This window comes from Canis lupus, chromosome 1 (assembly GCF_003254725.2).
Source record: "Canis lupus dingo isolate Sandy chromosome 1, ASM325472v2, whole genome shotgun sequence".
NCBI lineage: Eukaryota > Metazoa > Chordata > Mammalia > Carnivora > Canidae > Canis > Canis lupus.
The window spans coordinates 25,166,478-25,189,288 of record NC_064243.1 but is presented as its reverse complement, the minus strand read 5'-3'; the positions used below and the strand labels follow the sequence as shown (position 1 = coordinate 25,189,288).

Sequence of the window (22,811 nt, the reverse complement as noted above, 5' to 3'; positions counted from 1 at the left end):
TATGTAGACTATATCTGGGCCCATCTATGTCACCTCCATAGGACTCAGGAGCAAAAGGAACCCTGAAAAATAGGTCGATGTTCACGTTGCTTATCATGCTTGTCAAGGCGTCCCTTAGTCTTCCCTATCAAGGCCCCAACCCTCTGGTCCTACAAGAATATCACCCTTATGTCCCCCCACCCTCCATACAAATCCTAACTTGTTAACTTGTAAGAGAACAAATTAGACCCTTCTCAAGTCTTTAACAGTTTTAGTGACAAGGATGGGATGCTACTTGTGGAAAAGAAAGCACAGGGTCCTGCAGGCCAGGTCTGAGAATCTGATAAGACTCTTTGGGATCTGACAGCAAATGCTGGGCAAGGGGAAGGTGGTGTGGTCTATTGTCTTGCCTGTTAATAAATGTTTAGAGCAGTGAGAGGTAGGATTGAACCAAGCTGCCCAAACAGTGCCTTGATTATTGCTCATTCTACTCTGGGAGGGTGGATGAGCTAATTTTACCAGGGCAATGGGAAAGCAAGCCTTACAACCTCAGCTAAAAGGCAATGTGGCTATAAATGGTGAACCAAAGAAGCTCCACAACCAAAAAATAACTAGTGTCAGCACTGAGGACCTTGCTACTCAACACAATACTTTGGACAGAGCAAAATCATTAGAAGTTCTTTTTATTGAGCTATAAGCTAGTATGTGCATAAAACCTGCTCAAATTGAATGCAATTCTTTTACTGGCATGGAGCCCCTTTCTCCCTCCATACCCTTTGATTACTGTCTTCCTATCTATACCAATCCCAATTGCTTTACAGAGAGGTCTTCCTGTCCCCCAGAGATACCAAAGGACATACACACCAGTCCCTCTCATTATGCTGGGAAACTACTGGGTACAACCACCCAGGTCACTATCTTATCCAGTCCCATAGAGTGAGTGGGCACCCAGATTCAAGTGAATGGAGTTTGGGCAGGCTTTACAGTGGGAAAAATAAGCTAATGGGACTTTAGAGGTTGAGAAATTTGGGCCATCTCAATGTATGGCTGTTTTTGCTTCTATATCTGAATGTTCTTCCTCATCTGAAAAGTGCTAAGGGGATTCTCCCAATCATGGAAGCCTCATATAGGTAAGTGCTTATAGAACACACCTTTGAGTTCAAATTTCATTGAAAAGTTTCAGGAAGTTGGGGTTTCTGGCAAAGTGAAACAGCTTCTACCCTGAGGGACATTGGGGTTTCAGATTCATTGTCCCTTTGGCATAGCTACCAGGTATGACTTTTTGAAACCAGTTATAGCTTGCTATTGTGCTCTTGGCAAAGCTAAACACCTGATCCACGGAGGCCTTGTGACTCTCTGGAGTGACAGTCCCATTTTTTTGGGTGGGTCAACTGGAACTCAATTACTTATATGGTTAAAATAGACTAATAAGACTCATTTGTCAGGTGAAAATGATTTATTCAAGAGCACAGTCAGCCTGGCCCAGCTACTTCTCAGCTTGATATGAAAAGTGGAGCTTTCCTCCTGAGGAAATTTCAATTTCCACTATGCTTCCCAAAGTGACACTATTGGTTCAAAGGGGCCCTCAAATCACAGAGGTACTCCTATATGCTTGGTCTGGTTCTCTGATGGTGAACATCTATGTACATTATGTTTTGACCTAAGTAATTCAACTTCTACTAATTTAGAGTACAAGTATATTAATATGTTTAAAAATAGTTATATTTGCAAAGATGTTTACTGAAACATTGTTTTTGATAGCAAATGACAAGAAACTATTTTTTAAATTAAATTTTTTTTATGGAGTTCAATTTTCCAACATATAGCATATCACCCAGTGCTCATCCCATCAAGTGCCCCCCTCAGTGCCTGTCACCAAGTCACCCCAATCCCCAACCCACCTCCCTTTCCACTACCCCTTGTTTGTTTCCCAGAGTTAGGAGTTTCTCATGTTCTATCATCCTCACTGATATTTTCACTCATTTTCTCTCCTTTCCCCTTTATTCCCTTTAACTATATTTTATATTCCCCAAATGAATGAGAACATATAATGTTTGTCCTTCTCCGATTGACTTACTTCACTCAGCATAATACCCTCCAGTTCCATCCACATCGAAGCAAATGGTGGGTACTTGTCATTTCTAATGGCTGAGTAATATTCCATTGTATACATAAACCACATCTTTTTTATCCATTCATCTTTCAAAGGACACCGAGGCTCCTTCCACAGTTTGGCTATTGTGGACATTGCTGCTATAAACATCGGGATGTAGGTGTCCCGGCATTTCACTGCATCAGTATCTTTGGGGTAAATTCCCAGCAGTGCAAATGCTGGGTCACAGGGAAGTTCTATTTTTAACTCTTTGAGGAACCTCCAGACAGTTTTCCAGAGTGGCTGTACCAGTTCACATTCACACCAACACTGTGCAAGAGGGTTCCCATTTCTTCACATATTCTCCAACATTTGGTGTTTCCTGTGGTTAATTTTCACCATTCTCACTGGTGTGAGGTGGCATCTCATTGTGGTTTTTTTTTTAATTAGAAAAATTATTTATTTCTGCTCCTTTCATACATCTTATTGGGCAGAAACAGTCTCACACATATCTGAATAATGTACTGTCACACTGTTTAAAGGCAAAGCACCATAGGTAAAGCTGATCAGAGTTCTCAGCTTATGGGATCTCGCTTCCTGATTTTACATTAATTTTTGAAAGTCAGAAATGTCATCTCCACAAAATGTTAAGGGAGCTATAAGAAATAATCACTTTATTCAATATTATAGTTGTGGAAATGGGAGTATATTTTCTTTAAGAAATGAAAAACTAAGAAGAAAATGCCACTAAACATCACTGGTGTGTCAGTACAGGCCAGCAGGAGAAATACTGTGAGAAATTTGTCTCTTTGATACCAAGAAGACATTCTAGTTCAAGCTTTAATATGATTCCTATTTCTCACGAGATGCTTCTTTTCTGCTGCTTCACTCTTTTTCCATATTTCACATCAGAGGATTGGTACAGCCTTTAAAACTTCATTAACAGGGGCAAATCCAATATCCACGGATTTCTTGTCAAAAGGCATTTTTTAACCCATCAGGTAGCCCGGCAGTTTTCATTCTCATGAATACTCTAGCCATGAAAAAACTCAATAGGACACAGACGAATCCAATGAATAGAAGAAGAAATCTATTGAGTTTTGGAATGTTTGGTGCATTTGATCGGTCCAGGATTATGAAACCTAAACCTCCCATTGTAAACAGGAAGCTGGATGCAAGTCCTTCCATAATATATTGTCCATTTACTCTGTAGGCCAAGAAAGCTACTGGTCTCTGATGTCCATGTTCATCAGTCATAGAACCAACACTTGGAGGTTCAACAATAACATCATAAATTATTCCTCCGGTGATGAGGAAGTAAGACACCACCACCAGAGCATACACCGTCATGGCCGACGGCATGTGCACCCAGGGCGGCCTCTTCAGCTTCAGGTTGGGGCATTCGAGCACTAAGAACGGGACGCGGTACAAGGTCTCCATGTTGGTGGCGGCAGGGGTTTCCTCATTGTGGTTTTGATTTGTATTTCCCTGATGTCAAGTGACACGGAGCATTTTCTCATGTGCTTGTTGGCCATGTACTATGTCTTCCTCTGTGAAATTTCTGAACATGTCTTTTGCCCATTTCATGATTAGATTGTCTCTTTGCTGTTGAGTTTAATAAGTTCTTTATAGATCTCGGAAACTAGCCCTTTATCTGATAGGTCATTTGTAAATATCTTCTCCCATTTTGTAGGTTGTCTTTTAGTTTTGTTGACTGATTCTTTTGCTGTGCAGAAGCTTCTTATCTTGATGAAGTACCAATAGTTCATTTTTGCTTTTGTTTCTCTTGCCTTCTTGGATGTATCTTGGATCTTGCTGTGGCAAATGCAAAAAAGGTGTCGCTTGTGTTCTCTTCTAGGATTTTGATGGATTCTTGTCTCACATTTAGATCTTTCATCCATTTTGAGTTTATCTTTGTGTCTGCTGTAAGATAATGGACTAGTTTCATTCTTCTGCATGTGGCGGTCCAGTTTTCCCAGCACCATTTATTGAAGAGACTGTCTTTTTTCCAGTGGTTAGTCTTTCCTGATTTGTCGAATATTAGTTGACCATAGAGTTGAAGGTCTACTTTTGGATTCTCTCTTCTGTTCCATTGATCTGTGTGTCTGTTTTTGTGCCAGTATCACACTGTCTTGATGATCACATCTTTGTAGTACAACCTGATGACTGCTTCAATTTCCTCCTGGGTTATCGGCCTGTCAGGTTTTCTTTTTCTTCCTGTTCCAGTTTTGGTAGTTTGTGGGTTTTCCAGAAATGCGTCCATTTCTTCTAGATTGCCTAGAATCTTATTGGCATATAGCTGCTCATAATAAGTTTTTAAAGTTGTTTGAATTTCCTTGGTATTGGTGATGATATCTCCTTTTCCATTCGTGATTTCATTAATCTCCTTTTCTTTATTATCTTTAATAAGGCTGGCTAATAGTTTATATATCTTATGAATTCTTTCAAAGAACTAACTCCTGGTTTTGTTGATCTGTTCCGCAGTTCTGGTTTCTATTTCATTGAGTTCTGCTCAAATCTTTATTAACTCTCTTCTTCTGCTTGGTGTAGGTTTTATTTGCTGTTCTTTCTCCAGTTACTTTAGGTGCAAGGTTAGCTTTTGTATTTAATTTCTTTCCAGTTTTTTGAGGGATGGCTGTATTGCGATGTATTTCCCTCTCAGGGCTGCTTTTGCTGTATTCCAAAGATTTTGAGTGGTTGTATCTTCATTCTCATTGTTTCCATGAGTCTTTTTATTCTTCTCTAATTTCCTGATTGACCCTTACATCTTTTAGGAAGATGCTCTTTAACCTCCATGTATTTGGATTTCTTCCAAATTTCTTCTTGTGATTTAGTTCTAGTTTCAAAGCATGATCTGAAAATATGCAAGGCACAATCCCAAAATTTTGGTATTGGTTAAGACCTGATTTGTGACCCAGTATGTGGTCTATTCTGGAGAAAGTTCCATGTGCACTTGAGAAGAATATTCAGTTGCGTTTGGATGTAAAGTTCAGTAAATATCTGTGAAATCCATCTGGTCCAGTGTGTCATTTAAAGCTCTTGTTTCTTTGAAGATGTTGTGCTTAGAAAATCCGTCATTTACAGAAAGTGCCATGTTAATGTCTCCCAGTATTATTGTATTATTATCTAAGTATGTCTTAACTTTGGTTATTAGTTGATTGATATACTTGACAGCTCCCACATTAGGGGCATAAATATTCATAAATATTCATGATTGTTAGGTCCTCTTGTTGGATATATCCTTTGAGTATGATATAGTGTCCCTCTTCATCTCTTACTATAGTCTTTGGGATAAACTTTAATTTATCTGCTCTGAGGATTGCTACCCCTGCTGTCTTCTGAGGACCATTTGAACGGCCATTTGCCATTCAAATGGTTCTCCAACATTTTATTTTCAGGCTGTAGGTGTCCTTGGATCTCAAATGACTCTCTTGTAGATAGCAAATAGATGGGTCTTGATTTTTTATCCATTCTGAAACCCTGCCTTTTGATAGGATCATTAAGCCCATTTACATTCAGAGTTACTATTGAAAGATATGAATTTAGTGTCATCATGATACCTATTCAGTCCCTGTTTTTGTGGATTGTTTCTTTGGACTTCCTCTTTCTTTTACAGAGTTCCCCTTAATATTTCTTGCAGAGCTGGTTTGGTGGTCACATATTCTTTCCATTTCTGCCTATCTCGGAAGCTCTTTTTCTCTCCTTCTATTCTGAATGAGAGCCTTTCTGGATGCAGTATTCTTGGCTGCATGTCCTTCTCATTTAGGACCCTGAATATATCCTGCCAGCCCTTTCTGGCCTGCCAGGTCTCTGTGAAAATGTCTGCTATTAACCTAATACTTCTCCCCAGAAAGGTTAGGGATTTCTTGTTTCTTGCTGCGTTAGGGATCTTCTCTTTATCTTTGGAATTTGCAAGTTTCACTATTAAATGTCAGGGTGTGGAACAGTTTTTACTGATTTTAGGGGGGGATCTATCTCCTGGATCTGAATGCCTGTTTCCCTTCCCTTCCCAGGTTAGGGAAGTTGTTAGCTATGATTTGTTCAAATACACTTTCTGTCCCTCTGTCCTCTTCAAGGCCCTCTGGCACCCCAGTTAAACAGATTTTTCTTTCTGAGGCAATCATTTTCCTTAATCTTTCCTCATGGTCATATATATATATATATGATGACTGTGGTTAATTTTCATTATATATGATATATATATATATATATATATATATATATATATATATACAAATTTTTTTATTGGTGTTCAATTTGCCAACATATAGAATAACACACAGTGTTCATCCCATTAAGTGCCCCCCTCAGTGCCCATCACCCAGTCACCCCCACCCCCTGCCCACCTCCCCTTCCACCACCCCTAGTTCATTTCCCAGAGTTAGGAGTCTCTCATGTTCTGTCTCCCTTTATGATATTTCCCACTCATTTTTTCTCCTTTCCCCTTTATTCCCTTTCAATATTTTTCATATTCCACAAATGAATGAGACCATAAAATGTTTGTCCTTCTCCGATTGACTTATTTCACTCAGCATAATACCCTCCAGTTCCATCCACATCAAAGCAAATGGTGGGTATTTGTCATTTTTTTTCACAGTAACTTCTTTTTCTTTTTTTTAAATAATAAATTTATTTTTTATTGGTGTTCAATTTACTAACATACAGAATAACACCCAGTGCTCATCCCGTCAAGTGCCCCCCGTCACCCTTTCACCCCCACCCCCTGCCCTCCTCCCATTCCATCACCCCTAGTTCGTTTCCCAGAGTTAGGAGTCTTTATGTTCTGTCTCCCTTTCTGATATTTCCACCCATTTCTTCTCCCTTCCCTTATATTCCCTTTCACTATTATTTATATTCCCCAAATGAATGAGAACATACAATGTTTGTCCTTCTCCGATTGACTTACTTCACGCAGCATAATACCCACCAGTTCCATCCACATTGAAGCAAATGGTGGGTATTTGTCATTTCTAATGGCTGAGTAATATTCCATTGTATACATAAACCACATCTTTTTATCCATTCATCTTTCGATGGACACCGAGGCTCCTTCCACAGTTTGGCTATTGTGGACATTGCTGCTAGAAACATCAGGGTGCAGGTGTCCCGGCATTTCATTGCATCTGTATCTTTGGGATAAATCCCCAGTAGTGCAATTGCTGGATCGTAGGGCAGATCTATTTTTAACTCTTTGAGGAGCCTCCACACACTTTTCCAGAGTGGCTGCACCAGTTCACATTCCCACCAACAGTGCAAGAGGGTTCCTTTTCTCTGCATCCTCTCCAACATTTGTGGTTTCCTGCCTTGTTAATTTTCCCCATTATCACTGGTGTGGGGTGGTATCTCATTGGGGTTTTGATTGGTATTTCCCTGATGGCCAGTGATGCTGAGCATTTTCTCATGTGCTTGTTGGCCATGTCTATGTCTTCCTCTGTGAGATATCTGTTCATGTCTTTTGCTCATTTCATGATTGGATTGTTTGTTTCTTTGGTGTTGAATTTAATAAGTTCTTTATGGATCTTGGATACTAGCCCTTTATCTGATAGGTCATTTGCAAATATCTTTTCCCATTCTGTAGGTTGTCTTTTAGTTTTCTTGACTCTATCCTTCACTGTGAAAAATCTTATCTTGATGAAGTCCCAATAGTTCATTTATGCTTTTGTTTCTCTTACCTTCTTGGATGTATCTTGCAAGTAGTTACTGTGGACAAGTTCAAAAAGGGTGTTGCCTGTGTTCTCCTCTAGGATTTTGATGGAATCTTGTCTCACATTTAGATCTTTCATCCATTTTGAGTTTTTCTTTGTGTATGGTGTAAGAGAATGGTCCAGTTTCATTCTTCTGTATGTGGATGTCCAATTTTCCCAGCACCATTTATTGAAGAGACTGTTTGTTTTTCCCAGTGGATAGTCTTTCCTCCTTTGTCGAATATTAGTTGGCCATAAAGTTGAGGGTCCACTTTTGGATTCTCTCTTCTGTTCCACTGATCTATGGGTCTGTTTTTGTGCCAGTACACAGTTCCTTGATGACTACAGCTTTGCAGTACAGCCTGAAATCTGGCATTGTTATGCCCTGAGCTATGGTTTTCTTTTTTAATATTCCCCTGGCCATTCGGGGTCTTTTCTGATTCCACACAAATCTTAAGATGATTTGTTCCAACTCTCTGAAGAAAGTCCATGGTACTTTGATAAGGATGCATTAAACGTGGAAATTGCCCTGGGTAACATTGACATTTTCACAATATGAATTCTGCCAATCCATGAGCATGGAATATTTTTCCATCTCTTTGTGTCTTCCTCATTTTCTTTCAGAAGTGTTCTATAGTTTTTAGGGTATAGATCCTTTACCTCTTTGGTTAGGTTTATTCCTAGGTATCTTATGCTTTTCAGAGATATCTACAGAACCTTACGTCCAAACGCAACTGAATACACATCCTTCTCAAGTGCACATGGAACTTTCTCCAGAATAGACCACATACTGCATCACAAATCAGGTCTTAACCGATACCAAAAGATTGGTATCGTCCCCTGCGTATTCTCAAACCATAATGCCTTGAAATTAGGACTAAATCACTAGAAGAAGTTTGCAATGATTTCAAACATGTGTAGGTTAAGGACCATCCTGTTAAAAAAATGAAATGGTCAACCAGGAAATTAAGGAAGAATTAAAAAGATTCATGGAAACTAATGAGAATGAAGATACAACCATTCAAAATCCTTAGGATACAGCAAAAGCAGTCCTAAGGGGGAAATACATCGCCAATACAAGCAGCCATCCAAAAACTGGAAAGAACTCAAATACAAAAGCTAACCTTACACCTAAAGGAGCTAGAGAAAAAACAGCAAATAGATCCTACACCCAGCAGAAGACGAGTTAATAAATATTCAAGCAGAACTCAATGAAATAGAGACCAGAAGAACTGTGGAACAGATCAACAAAACCAGGAGTTGGTTCTTTGAAAGAATTAATAAGATAGATAAGCCATTAGCCAGCCTTATTAAAAAGAAGAGAGATATGACTCAAATTAATAAAATCATGAATGAGAAAGGAGAGATCACTACCAACACCAAGGAAATACAAACGATTTTAAAAACATATTATGAGCAGCTATATGCCAATGAATTAGGCAATCTAGAAGAAATGTACGCATTTCTGGAAAATCACAAACTACCAAAACTGGAACTGGAAGAAATAGAAAACCTGAACAGACCAATAACCAGGGAGAAAATTGAAGCATTCATCAAAAACCTCCCAAGACACAAAAGTCCAGGGCCAGCAGGCTTCCCAGGGGAATTCTATCAAACGTTTAAAGAAGAAACCATACCTATTCTACTAAAGCTGTTCGGAAAGATAGAAAGAGATGGAATACCTCCAAACTCGTTCGATGAGGCCAGCATCACCTTAATTCCAAAACCAGACAAAGACCCCACCAAAAAGGAGAATTATAGACCAATATCCCTGGTGAACATGCATGCAAAAATTCTCAACAAGATACTAGCCAATAGGATCCAACAACACATTAAGAAGATTATTCACCATGACCAAGTAGGATTTATCCCCGAGATGCAAGGCTGGTTCAACACTTGTAAAACAATCAATGTGATTCATCATATCAGCAAGATAAAAAACAAGAACCATATGATCCTCTCAATTGATGCAGAGAAAGCATTTGACAAAATACAGCATCCATTGCTGATCAAAACTCTTCAGAGCGTAGAGATAGAGGGAACATTCCTCAGCATCTTAAAAGCCATCTATGAAAAGCCCACAGCAAATATCATTCTCAATGGGGAAACACTGGGAGCCTTTCCCCTAAGATCAGCAACAAGATAGGGATGTCCACTCTCACCACTGCTATTCAACATAGTACTGGAAGTCCTAGCCTCAGCAATCAGACAACAAACAGAAGTAAAAGGCATTCAAATTGGCAAAGAAGAAGTCAAACTCTCCCTCTTTGCTGATGGCCAGATACTCTACATAGAAAACCCAAAGACTCCACCCCAAGATTTCTAGAACTCATACAGCAATTCAGCAGTGTGGCAGGATACGAAATCAATGCCCAGAAGTCAGTGGCATTTCTATACACTAACAATGAGACTGAAGAAAGAGAAATTAAGGAGTCAATCCCATTTACAATTGCATCCTCATGGTCTTTTAATTGTTTTTATCTTTTTTCCTTAGCTTCCTTCCTTGCTATCAACTTGTCTTCTATTTCACTCACTCATTCTTCTACCTCATTAACTCTTGTCATTAGGACCTCCAGTTTGGATTGCAGGTCATTTAATGGATTTTTTTATTTCAGCTTGATTAGATCTAAATTCTGTAGTCATGAAGTCTCTTGAATCCTTTATGCTTTTTTCCAGAGCCACCAGTAGCTTTATAATTTTGCTTCTGAATTGGCTTTCTGACATCGAATTGTAATCCAAATTCTGTAATTCTGTGGGATAGGGTACTATTTCTGATTCTTTCTTTTGTGGTGAGTTCTTCCTTCTAATCATTTTGCTCAATGCAGAGTGGCTAAAAACAAGTTTTACTGGAAAAAGGAATGAAGAAAAAAGAGAAAAAAGGGGAAAACAAACAAATAACAAATAACAAAAACCAAACAAAACAACACGCACACACACACACACACACACACACACACACACACAAAACAACCAAGGAGGGGTATCCTCTGATTCTATATACTGTAAGTCCTCGACTTCCCCTGAGCTTTCCAGCACTCATCGGTCAAGAACTTGCTCTTCCCTGTCCTTCCAGCTGGTCTTCTGGTGGAAGGGCCTGCTGTGCTTACTCTCAGGTGTGTGCACCTGGGGGAGCTACCTTGCCACCTGCCAGGTGCCGGACTCAGTGGGAGCTGTTTATCCTGTGAGGCCCCTGTTCCCTGGTAGCCCTGCTCCATCCCAGGCATAAGGTGACACAGGGAGGAACAACAAGACTGGCAGTGGCCAGCTCTCCAGATCTGGAGTCCGGTCCTGCAGTAACTACCGCAGCTTCCCCTCCGCAAGGGCCTGGATGCTCCGGGGTAGGGGGGCGCCTATCTGTACAGCTCAGGGGCGCCCAGCAGCAGGAGCGTCCTTGCTGTCCTGTGTCCTCCCGGCCTCCGCCTGTCCCAAGGGGAGTGCCGGATCCTGGGCCGTGTCCCCCAGTGCCCTGGTCCCCAGGGCCTGCACCACTGGAATTGTGCTCCCGGGCCGCGCAGCCCCCTCCTTGCAGAGCCGCCACCTGAACTGCTCTCAGGGCCAGGCAGCCCCCTCCGGAGGGAGCCGCTGCCTGAGCCTCCGCCTGAACTGCTCCCAGGGCCCTGCCGGGCACACGCTCTAGCCCTTTAGGGAGCTCAGCCTGTGGTGTGTGGCGTGCTCTCCCGCAGGGCGCACTTCCTCTGTTAGTGACCCCCGCAACCTGGTGACTCCACTGCCCCTCCTGGGATCCTGCCCGAGTTCCCTGCGAGCGCCTTTCCATAGATTGGTAAAGTTCCTGCTTTGGTAAAGCAGGTAAAGATTGGTAAAGATTGATAAAGTTCCTGCTTCTCTGGGACTGGGCTTTCCTGTCCTTGAGGCTCTCACTGCCCGGCCTTAGCCCGGCTCCTAGCCGGTCCCCTTCCCCACTGGATGCTTTTTTATTTATTTTTCCATCTTCCTACCTTGATAGAAGTGTGAACTCTCTTCACTGTAGCATTCCAGCTGTTCTCTCTTTAAATCTCAGGCCAAATTTGTAGGTTTTCAGGATTATTTGAAAGTTATCTAGGTAAGTTGGTGTGGACAGGTGACTTGGGGGTCCTAATTTTCTGCCATCTTGCCCCACCCCAAATGACAGGGAACTATTAAAAAATCTCTAATTTAGGGACTAGAGAGAGAAATTAGTTGTTCTATACAAACCATGTCAAATTATCCCAAAACATGACAAGTAAAAATAATGTTGATAATTTTTTGTTTTTATGGACAGGATTTTCTCAGTGTTATCTTAAGTGTGAATAAGAACATGGTTCATAGTCTTTTCCATTTATTGATCAGCTCCATACAACCTAACAAATAACACTGTGCTTGCTTTTACAGGTAACCTTAAGGAAAATCCCTACCACTCCTCCCTCAAATTCCAAGCCCTCTGGCCCACAACAATATTACCTAAATTGTTCCTCATATGAATTCTGGTTTCAAGACCTATTGTTTCATAAAAAGGCATGACACTGAAAAATGTAAAATTTATCACTTTCATGCAAAAATAGCACATATATAGATGTTTGTGTGGACTACCTGTGAAAGAAAACATAGGCACTCGTAATAGAGTTGCCTCTGGAAGAGGCCAGGGGGACCCTGAAAAAATCTTTGGTGAAAACAAGACTAATTTTCATTGCTGTATATGAAAAATCACACTTAGGTTAAGAAGTATTATCTCTGGGTGGTGAAAATCCAAAGAACAGTTTATTTATTGCCTGTTATTAATTTTGTATTATTTATATAATGAACTTAAATTTACTCCAAAGACCAAAAAAATTTCAAAATATTTTGAGAAAAGAGAGGAAAGGATGCATCCATATTCTAGTAGCTGGGAGAGCAATGAAAGTTGTAATCTCTGTTGCTGAAAAGAAAAATACAATCCTGAATGTAAACCTGGATGCTGACATTAGATCAGGGAGGAAGTAAAAATGTCACACAATTAGTAGGCAAAGAGGTGGTAGAGAAAATAAATCTAGATACAAAATTACCTATAAGAAAATTGCACAGAATATGTAACCAAATGAAAATTCAAAAACCAATCCAACAATATCTTGCTTTTAATATTTATTTTGATGTCTTCTTATGTCCAACAATATGACCAATTGAAGAAACAAACAGCATTGTAACAAGAAATTCTCAGTTCCATTCATTAGGTTTCAATAGCCGAGTTTCTCCCAGAATCCTATCTGGACTAACCTCAGTTATTACCATACCATACAGACAGACAGATCTCTTTGGGGCTTTTGGCAGCGATCTTTTATTCTCACAGCACTTTGAAGGATTTGAGATGAAGAACGCTGTACTATTGCCTTTGCACATCTTCCAGACAGTGGAAAATGTGTTTGGGAGCAGCAAATTGAAGTTCATCTTCTGGGAGCCTGTGAAAATATCTGGCTTTTGTAGATTGGTGAACCAAAAGAAAAAAAAATACCTTCAATCCTTGGATTGATATTATAGACTACCAGTACTCTTCTCATGGTAACAGTCCCACACAAACCAGTTTATAAAACTCCAGAATGTGGGGTAGATCCTTCATCTTTTAGGAAAATAGCATCTCTTAAAACAATTATTTTATTTCATCCATTGGTTGTTGCTAATGGCAACAGAAAGAATGCACTGGAGTGTCATAATAATCCTCCATTAAATCCCTGGTGTTTAAATTTTAATGTTATAATTCAAGAGCTGACAAAAGCCCATTGAGTGCATCTATGGGGAGGAAAACAGGCGGGCCCATTTTCTCAGGGGTGATGCTATAGCAACATGGAATGAATTTGGGGTCAGGGAACAAGCAGTCTCCAAGCTTTGTTTGCATTTCCTGGCTAAAAGTAGAATTCAACATTATAAATTTTACCCAAGTAAGTAGTTATTTTGAGCAGCAGGAAGATAGCTCCCTTTGTACCACTGTTTACATTGAAAACAGAGAGAAGGTAACAAAACCAGAACTGGAAGAAAGACATACCAACAAATATATTATGAAATGACTCTCAAAGTGACCACTTTAGAAACTCCAAAATGCCCTATGCTTGACACCCAAACCCTCTTCCCTGGACAAACAATACTTTTGAACATGGAAAAATATCACAACTCCCAGAATGTCTTTTAAAAAGGAGACAAAAAAGTCTGATCAACAGTCCCTGAATGTGACCCCTTCTAGTCATGCAAGACATGACAAAATAGGGTGCTGTTGATCCCATCTAGCTCTTTATAATGGTACTTTTGTTTCAGTGGGAGGATTTTTTTCTATCAGAATAAAAAAATATACCTGAATCACAAATGCCTGCTGTACAACAGAAGGCAACAAAACAAGCAAACAAACAAAATATACCCTACCTTAATTGCCAGAGGTTTGTGCTGCCAACTTAACTTTCCTTATAGCATCTGTGTTTTCACTTTTGGCTTTAGTGTTAAACATTAGCATATTGAGTCAATAATATAAACTAATATATTTGAGGTGGTTGTCCAATAAAGGTGTATCTAGTTACAGATTCTATTTATATAGCTCACAATATACAAAAATAAAGAATGTTAGGTTTTCAAGTGCTAAGTCAGACAAATAAACCTGTAAACCATGTAGCTCAGCAAAACTCAAAGCTATTCCTTCCTTTCCATCCCTTTGTCCAGATCCTCATTGTTTCACATCAACAATGAAAAATCCTTGCCCCTCCCAACCTCTCAGGACCTCTAGTACCCACCTCTTGCAATTCATCCTATTGCAATATTAATCATCTTCTTAAAACAAAAAAAAACTCCCTTATTTAAAAATCTTTGATGTCTATAGAATCAAATTCACACTCCTACAGATTAACTTTGCTGTTTATTATTAGTAAGGCAAACTGTATAACTTGCTATTCCACTATTTCTGCTATTCCAGAAAATATTTCTTTTTCTTTTTACTCCAAGCTTGCATGGCACATGTAGAATTGTCTTTCAGGACTTATTCACTTTTTTTCTAATAAACTGTCTAGTTATCATTCCCTGAGGGAAGGGACCATATATTCAACTAGGAAGAAAACATTTTTTAAAGAAATATTCCCTAAGCTGCATTCCTTACCTGGTTTTGACTATTAGGTATGCCAAGTATAATACTATCTATGAAAGGAAGCTATGAAATAAAAAATATTAGTAAGTAATATATTATAATCAGATGTAAGTATCTTAAATGAAAGAGTGGCTTAGCATAAAAAGAAAAATAAGGGATTAGGCTAGGTTAATCTGCGTGAATAAATAACCCTCATATCTGAACAGTTGATCATGATAAAATTACATTTTTTTTCATGTTACTCATCAAGTGAATATTGGCAAAAAGACCCTGCTCATCATAGTCAATGAGGGAACCAGGATGATGGAAGCTCCTTCTCTAAACATACTTACATAATCACTAAGAAGGGAATCTGGCAAACTACAACACACTGGCTTTGAAGATTTCTGCCCATATGTGACCCAGATCTCTTCTGCTCACCACATAACACAACCAACCTGACTTCCAGGGGACAAGGAAGAGCAATCCTACACGTATTCAGAAATGGAGACATTCTGAAAAGTGTGGAGAGCAACACTAGTGATGACTACCCCATATTTTCCCAAGAGTTGAAAAAAAAAGCAATAAATTTCAAAATTTACTTAAAACCAACAAAATATTTAAAGTTAGGAAACTCTCTAAGGTTGATCAAAGATATCTTTCAATAACCTTAGAAAACTGTTTCCCTATGGTGAAATTTTAGATATTTTCCCCTTAAGATTAAAGATAAAAATGCTTATTATCCTTGCTTTTGATTAATACAAACTGTAAGTCCTGGCCAAGACAATAAAACAAAAAAAGAAAGTGAGGTCTAAACTTCACCTTTTGACTTTTTTTTGGATTTTTCTATCAGAATTATTAAATGTAGCATAAGATTAGAAAGTAAAAGCAAAACATTAGTGACCCGTACAAAAGCATCAGATGAGTTAACATTTGTATAATTGGAGACTTAGAGAGATGAGAGAGTATGGAGCATAAAAATTATTTGGGGAAATATTGGTTGGAAAATTTCAAAATTTTATCAAAAATCCACCCATAATTTATAAGAATTTAAGCAACCACTATGCAGGGAGAAACCCCAGGTCCATTATTTTATTATTTTTTAAAATTAATTTTTAATTTTTTTCCTATTTTTTAATTTGAGTTCAATTTGCCAACATACATTATAACACCCAGTGCTCATTCCGTCAAGTGCCCTCCTTAGTGGGCATCACCCAGTCACCCTGTCCCCCTGACCACCTCCCCTTCTACCATCCCTTGTTTGTTTCCCAGGGTTAGGAGTCTCTCATGTTCTGTCACTTTCTCTGGTATTTCCCACTCATTTTCTCTCCTCCCTATAATCCTTTTCACTATTTTTTATATTCCCCAAATGAATGAGACCATATAATGTTTGTCCTTCTCCGATTGACTTACTTCACTCAGCATAATACCCTCCAGTTCCATCCACATCGAAGCAAATGGTGGGTATTTGTCGTTTCTAATGGCTGAGGAATATTCCATTGTATACATATACCACATCTTCTTTATCCATTCATCTTTCAATGGACGCTGAGGCTCCTTCCACAGTTTGGCTATCGTGGACATTGCTGCTAGAAACATTGGGGTGCAGGTGTCCCGGCATTTCACTGCATCGGTATCTTTGGGGTAAATTCCCAGCAGTGCAAAAGCTGGGTCACAGGGAAGTTCTATTTTTAACTCTTTGAGGAACCTCCAGACAGTTTTCCAGAGTGGCTGTACCAGTTCACATTCCCACCAACAGTGCAAGAGGGTTCCCATTTCTTCACATCTTCTCCAACATTTGGTGTTTCCTGTGGTTAATTTTCCCCATTCTCACTGGTGTGAGGTGGTATCTCATTGTGATTTTGATTTGTATTTCCCTGATGGCCAGTGATGCAGAGCATTTTCTCATGTGCTTGTTGGCCATGTCTATGTCTTCTTTGGTGAGATTTCTGTCCATGTCTTTTGCCCATTTCATGACTGGATTGTTCATTTCTTTGCTGTTGAGTTTAATAAGTTCTTTATAGATCTTGGAAACTAGCCCTTTATCTGATATGTCATTTGCAAAGATCTTCTCCATTCTGTAGGTTGTCTTTTAGTTTTGTTGACTGTTTTGCTGTGCAGAAGCTTTTTATCTTGATGAAATCCCAAGAGTTCATTTTTGCTTTTGTTTCCCTTGCTAGGTCCATTATTTTAAACTGTGGAAAGCCAATGTCAAATAGCACATAAAAAGAACAGGAGGAAAATATATCTTAAAGATAGAGATCTGAAGTATGAAGACTGACCCCTCATCAGAAAAAGCCAGAAGACAATGGAACAACATCTTTAAACTTATTAAAGAAAAATATAAACCTGTCAACCTGGGAAAGTACTGATCTGCCGCAGGTCTGCACTACAAGAAATGCTAAAGTTTTTGGGTGATGGTAAATGATACAGGTGAAAATTTAATTATGCAAAAAAAAAAAGAAACATTAAATACTGTGATAAATTTAAAGAAAAAATTAAACAAATCAGATGAAAGGGATAAACTTTTTTTTGAGAAAAACACCTAATCAAACTGATAGAAATGAAAGGAAAATGGAATAGTCCCATTAAATAAATAAAAGTGATAATTAAAAGATAATCAAAAGGTACAATCTTCCAGGTATAAAATAAATAAGTCCTGGGATGTAATGTACAACATGGTGACTATGGTTAATAATAATGTATTGTGTATTTGTAAGTTGCTAAGAAAGTAGATTTTAAATGTTCTCATCACAAGAAAAAACTTTGTAATTAAGTGTGGTAATGGAAGTTAATTAGGTTTATTGTAGTGATCCTTTTGCAACATATACATATATTAAATGAGTATGTTGTACACCAAAACTTTCAATATAATGCATATCAATTATATCTTTGTTTTTAAAAAACCCCCCAAGAAAATGCTGGGCTCAGATGGTTTCACTAGTGAATTCTATTAAGCACTTAAATAAATTATCCCAATTATATTTAACTTTTTCTGTTTTTTTTTTTTTTTCCCCCATAGAAATGTGCACTTAAAAGGGATGGTCTGAGTTTATTTGCTGAATGGAGATACTTCGAACTCAGGTCTGGCCAATAAAGAATTTGACTATAATTGCAAGTGGTTGAGATTATCCATTTGTTCTTCAGTTAACACTTGATGCTGATCCTTCACCCCAGCCAGTCCCCCCATTCCCACCCAAAGCAGAGACTGATGCACAAGAAGAGAAATGACAAACATAGGAACCTGACACTGCTGTTGGGAAAATGGATATAAGTTCTACTTTTCTTGAAGGTTATTAAAATCAAGATTGACATAAACAAAGTCAGTGTGTTTGAAAGAAGAAAAAGAAAAAAGAGTAATGGTAAATTTGAGCTTAGATCAAGGTGAGTTTTGCGTTTCATAAACAAATGCTGCAGGCCAAATATTTGGTGGACTGAAATAATTGCAATTCTTTTCAATCTTTTTATCTCAGAGTACTTGTTGCAGATAAAAATGAAGTAAGCCTTTTACATGTTTTTCTTTCTCATTCTAAGAACTGTCATTCTGGCTTCTAGCAGAAAACTTTCCCAAACATGAAAGAGAAGAGGCAAAAGCAAGGAAGAGAATGTTGTGTGTCTGTGAACAGACATTCAAAGGTAAGTTTTCAGGGAATAGGGAAAGTTCTGGCAAGTTTAAGCAGCATACTTTCACTGTATCTTGAAGGGCATGGACTGCAGTACATGTATTAATGTTGCAGGTCAGGTTCCCCAGGAAGTTGCCCAGGAAATGGAGCTTAGTCCACAAATAGTTTTGGGGGGAGTTGCTGTCAGGATTAGCTTCTGTGCAGGATTGTAAGGAAGCATAGTAGGGCCAAGGGAGAAACTGAGCTGTGGTGCAGCAACAACACCTAGGGCAGGCCCAAGGGGAGCCCTAAGGTCAGAATGGCCTTTCGATACACCTTAAATACACCTCAAAAAGGGACCAGTGATACTATGCAATGTGGCTCTCTTTAGGGGACAGCAACTTCCAGAGAGGACTGGCAGCTGAGAGTTCTCAGCCAGCAACACATTCAGCAGTTAAGGGGATTAGTCCTTCCTTGTTGGAAGAGGAATCCAGGCAGGGTAGTACAGCATCCATTATTGTCCATTTGTACAAGTCTTTGCTCCTCTTGCTTTACCTAAGCCCCAAAAGTCATTCCTCCAGGACTATGGTGATTGTTTTTCCTAGGGTAGACTTACTAGAGGAAAATTAAAAGAAAAAACTGTAGTTCTCACTGGTGCATGTGGGATTGAAGCTACAGTTATGATAAGTTATTGTCTCCTTATTCCACAATCTATCCTAGATTCTTCTTCCACAGCTAGTATCTCTGCTGGTCTTAGTGGCTTAGCTGGTGGAGCAACTCAAAGTCATATCTGATTGCCTAAACCCTGGGTCATTAAGCCCTTTTGAAATTGTGGCTACTACTCTATTTGTCCATTTACCATCCAAATTAGGCAAAGAAGTACTACGAGATAACCATACACCATATTCTTCCCTGTCCGCAATATGTCATAAAGCCTTCCTCCTGATGATCAGATCAATCGCCTCTATCAATATGGTATCCTCCCCTTGCCACTGGCTCCTTAGCATAAGGAGTATGAAGTACATGGCATAAATCACACTTTGAATTTCCATGGTGGATGTTTTCCATCTTAGGAACAAAAACCACAAAACACACATAGGTCAGAATTTTCAGAAAAAGAAAGCAGAAATTCCTTATAGGTCATTCCCATTTTCACCGTTTGGTTCCTGGCACCATGTATTCTAACTAATGGGGCACAACACTCTAGAGTAGTCATTAATTTGAGGATATACTGTGTTGTGGAAGATGACTCCCTATCTTAATATGGTTTTATTTTTGAGCACCTGTCTTATCTGTGCCATCTATAAGCTATTCCATTGCTCTTTAATGCTAGCTGCTTTCAGATGCTGTGTTATGTGACAAGACCTGTGGATCTTCTGATTGTAAGCCCACTGTTGCACTCCGTTGCCATAAGTGAGTCTCTTTAGTCCAGAGTTTTTCCTACACATTATGGGATGTTTAGCAGCAACTCTGGCCTCTAGCCACTAGATGTCAGTAGCACCACCCAAACGTGCCAACCAACTGTGGCTCCTGATGTTCCCAAATGTCCCCTGGGAGGGCGGGGAATTACTCCTGGTTAAAAACTACTACCTTAGTCTGTTGAATGCTATTGGGAATTCATGTGGATGGATGAAACTTTCTGTAACCCCATAAATAATGATGCTGTCTGAGACTCTTCCAACAGGAAAGGCAAATCCATACGTAGAATATGTGTAGATTCAAAAAGTGTCAATCCAAAATGAATGGAGGGTTCTTGTAGGATGGAATAAGTACAACATATTCAATTTGCCACTGGGTGGTTGCTTGGCACCTGGAAGGGATGGTGCTATATTTGGGGGTTAGCACTGGTTTCTCTTGCCAAGTCTCCACTCTTGACACCACAGTTAACTGTGTTTCTTTGTATCTGATGTTCAACACTGGGGGCTCTGATGACAGAGAGAGTTGGCTGACATGGACTGGCTGACATTTTGTCTACTCTGATTATTTGTTTGTTTAATGCCTATTCCAGGGTAGATGTTCTCTAGTGGACACAAACATACAATACAAAGATCTTCACACTGTATGCCCACTCCCATTAGTCCATCCACAAAACATGACTGCAGACCTTCCTCTCCATGATCTTCCCATCTTTTTCCTTCCAAGCTATATGTCACCTATATATTTATATAATTTTAATCCTGGGCTATTTTATTTCCATCAAAAGAGGAATATCGATTGTACCACCTGGAGCTCTGCCTATTGCAAAGATTTTCCCCAGCCAATGTCTTCCAAGGTCACCATGGAGAGGGGCTGCAGTGAAGTCCCAATCCATTTTTAGCTGGACACTCTTACTGAGCTGTCAGTTCATAAATCAGCTTTGTTCTTTTTCTACTTTTTCAGCTGTTGTAAGGCATCCTATGCAGAATAGATAAATGCTGGTTAAGAAGTCTTGCTTTATACAACTGTGGTGGAGGAAATGTAAGTCAAAGCCTCCAGACTCTACTGCTTGCCTGGGCCTTCTGGTGCTTCCTGTGTGTAATCCTTATAGATCATTTCAATCTTAAGACCTGATAGGTCTGATGAAGTCTATTTTGACCTCTTTGACTCTTATTTTTTAATCTCTAAAATGAGAGGTTTAATGAAATAACATCTTTATAACATCTTTTCCAATTCTAGAATTCAATGAGAGGAAGCATAATTTTGTATTTTGCAGGATGATAAACATTGACAACTATTGTACCTTTGCTTTATGACCATGGGTCCCTTACATGATTTTATCTAGGAATACCTCAAATGCCCCATTTTCACCATCCTGACCAGTTAAATCATTATTATGAGAAAACCAGTGTTTCCGAAGCCAATGAAAATCCTGTGCCCAGAGCAGCAACATTACTGTTCACTACTCAGTTTTCTGCTTCAACTTGCACAATCATTTACATACCCAATTTATAGTAAATGTTATGTTGAGAATTATAGACTCTATGATATCTCTGGGAGAAACCTTAAAGAGTACTACCTGAGTCTTCTGGCCACATGTAACCTAATCTGTCAGAGGGAAAACCCAGTTTCATTGGCCCCACTTGGGACCTCTGTAGTCTCTAATACTTTGAGTGCACTTAGGTCTGCAAAGAAAGGAGATTCAAGAACGAATTCGCTAAGCAATCAGTGAGAGCTATTGGCTACGTCAGAAAAATACCTTGAGATGGGGACTGTGAGGTATGAGGATTTATTTATTTGCAATGGGAAAATGATTTTAAAATTAATTAAATACACTTTGAGAAAACTAAGCAGATTGTATTAGTCAAGGTTCTTCAGAGAAACAGAACCAATAGGATGTGTGTGTGTGTGTGCGCGCGTGTGTGTAAGTGATTTACATATATAAAGATTTATTTTAAGGAACTGGCTCATGCAATTATGGAAGCTGTCAAGTTCAAACTCTGCAGCATGGGCTAGCAGTCTGGAAACCCAGAGAAAAGCCAATGTTACAGTTCAAGTCTAAAGACTGTCAGGCTGGAAACTCAGGGAAAAACAGATGTTGCTCTCAGGTTTAGAGTGTTACAAAATTCTCTCATGCTTGGGGAGCTCAGTCTTTTATTCTTCAAGCCTTCCACTGATTGAATGAGGTCCATGTACACTATAGAAAGCAATCTGCTCTACTCAAAGTCCACCAATTTAAATGTTAATTTCATCTAAAAGCACCCCCAAAGAAATATCCAGAATAATGCTCAACAACATATTTGGGCACCATGGCCCATCCAAGTTGACATATAAAATTAACCATCACACAGATTATAAAATACATTTGTTTCAGAATTGTTTTCAGAACCAAATTTTGTTCAAGCCACAACATTATAATTGGATACTACAGTATGTATCATTTATGAAATTTTTGGAAAATGGCTAACATTTTGAAACCCTCAAGTGACAGCAAATTAATGGACTGCTTGAGTCCAGTGATAGTCCCTGCATTTTCTTATTTTAAAAGATATAATTTCCATTGCTTGCTAAAAATGTAGCCTTTTTGTTTTTTGGATTTGACTTTGTGCAATAGTTTGCTCACCATTGATTTAGTTGCCCCTCCCCTTCCCTTTTTTTAGGGAAGAAAACAAAATCCTGAGAAATATAAGATATCGTAAAGATTTTAATGTCAAACTTTGAAATACTCTTTTTCCTCTAAAAGCTTATTCAAATAAGTTGAAAAATGAATCATATTTATTTATTTAACCTAAATATTATGAAAAACCTTTAATTCCATTGCTAATACAAGATATGCTTTGTATACAGAAATTATTCAATGTCCAGTCCAATGCCCACACATTCATTACTCATGTTCACCTCTTTTTGGTAACAGTACTTTTTTCTCAGGTATTTAGAAAATGGTTAAACTTTAGGTCTTATTTTACTTTCTTTGATATCTGATTAATTTA

The 22,811-nt window shown here is 38.9% G+C and overlaps 1 long non-coding RNA gene and 1 pseudogene across 1 annotated transcript in view; one reads left to right on the top strand and one right to left on the bottom strand.

The window, feature by feature from the left end:
- LOC112644127 (uncharacterized) overlaps window positions 1–22,803 on the top strand; it is a 37,725-nt gene extending 14,922 nt beyond the window's left edge. Inside the window, exons 3-5 of the long non-coding RNA XR_003126163.3 lie at window positions 16,984–17,185; window positions 17,826–18,187; window positions 18,338–22,803. This is a non-coding gene — a long non-coding RNA (uncharacterized LOC112644127). The remainder of the gene's footprint in view (window positions 1–16,983; window positions 17,186–17,825; window positions 18,188–18,337) is intronic.
- Window positions 2,512–3,529, bottom strand: LOC112644126 (oligosaccharyltransferase complex subunit OSTC-like; annotated as a pseudogene).
- Window positions 22,804–22,811: the final 8 nt, after the last annotated feature.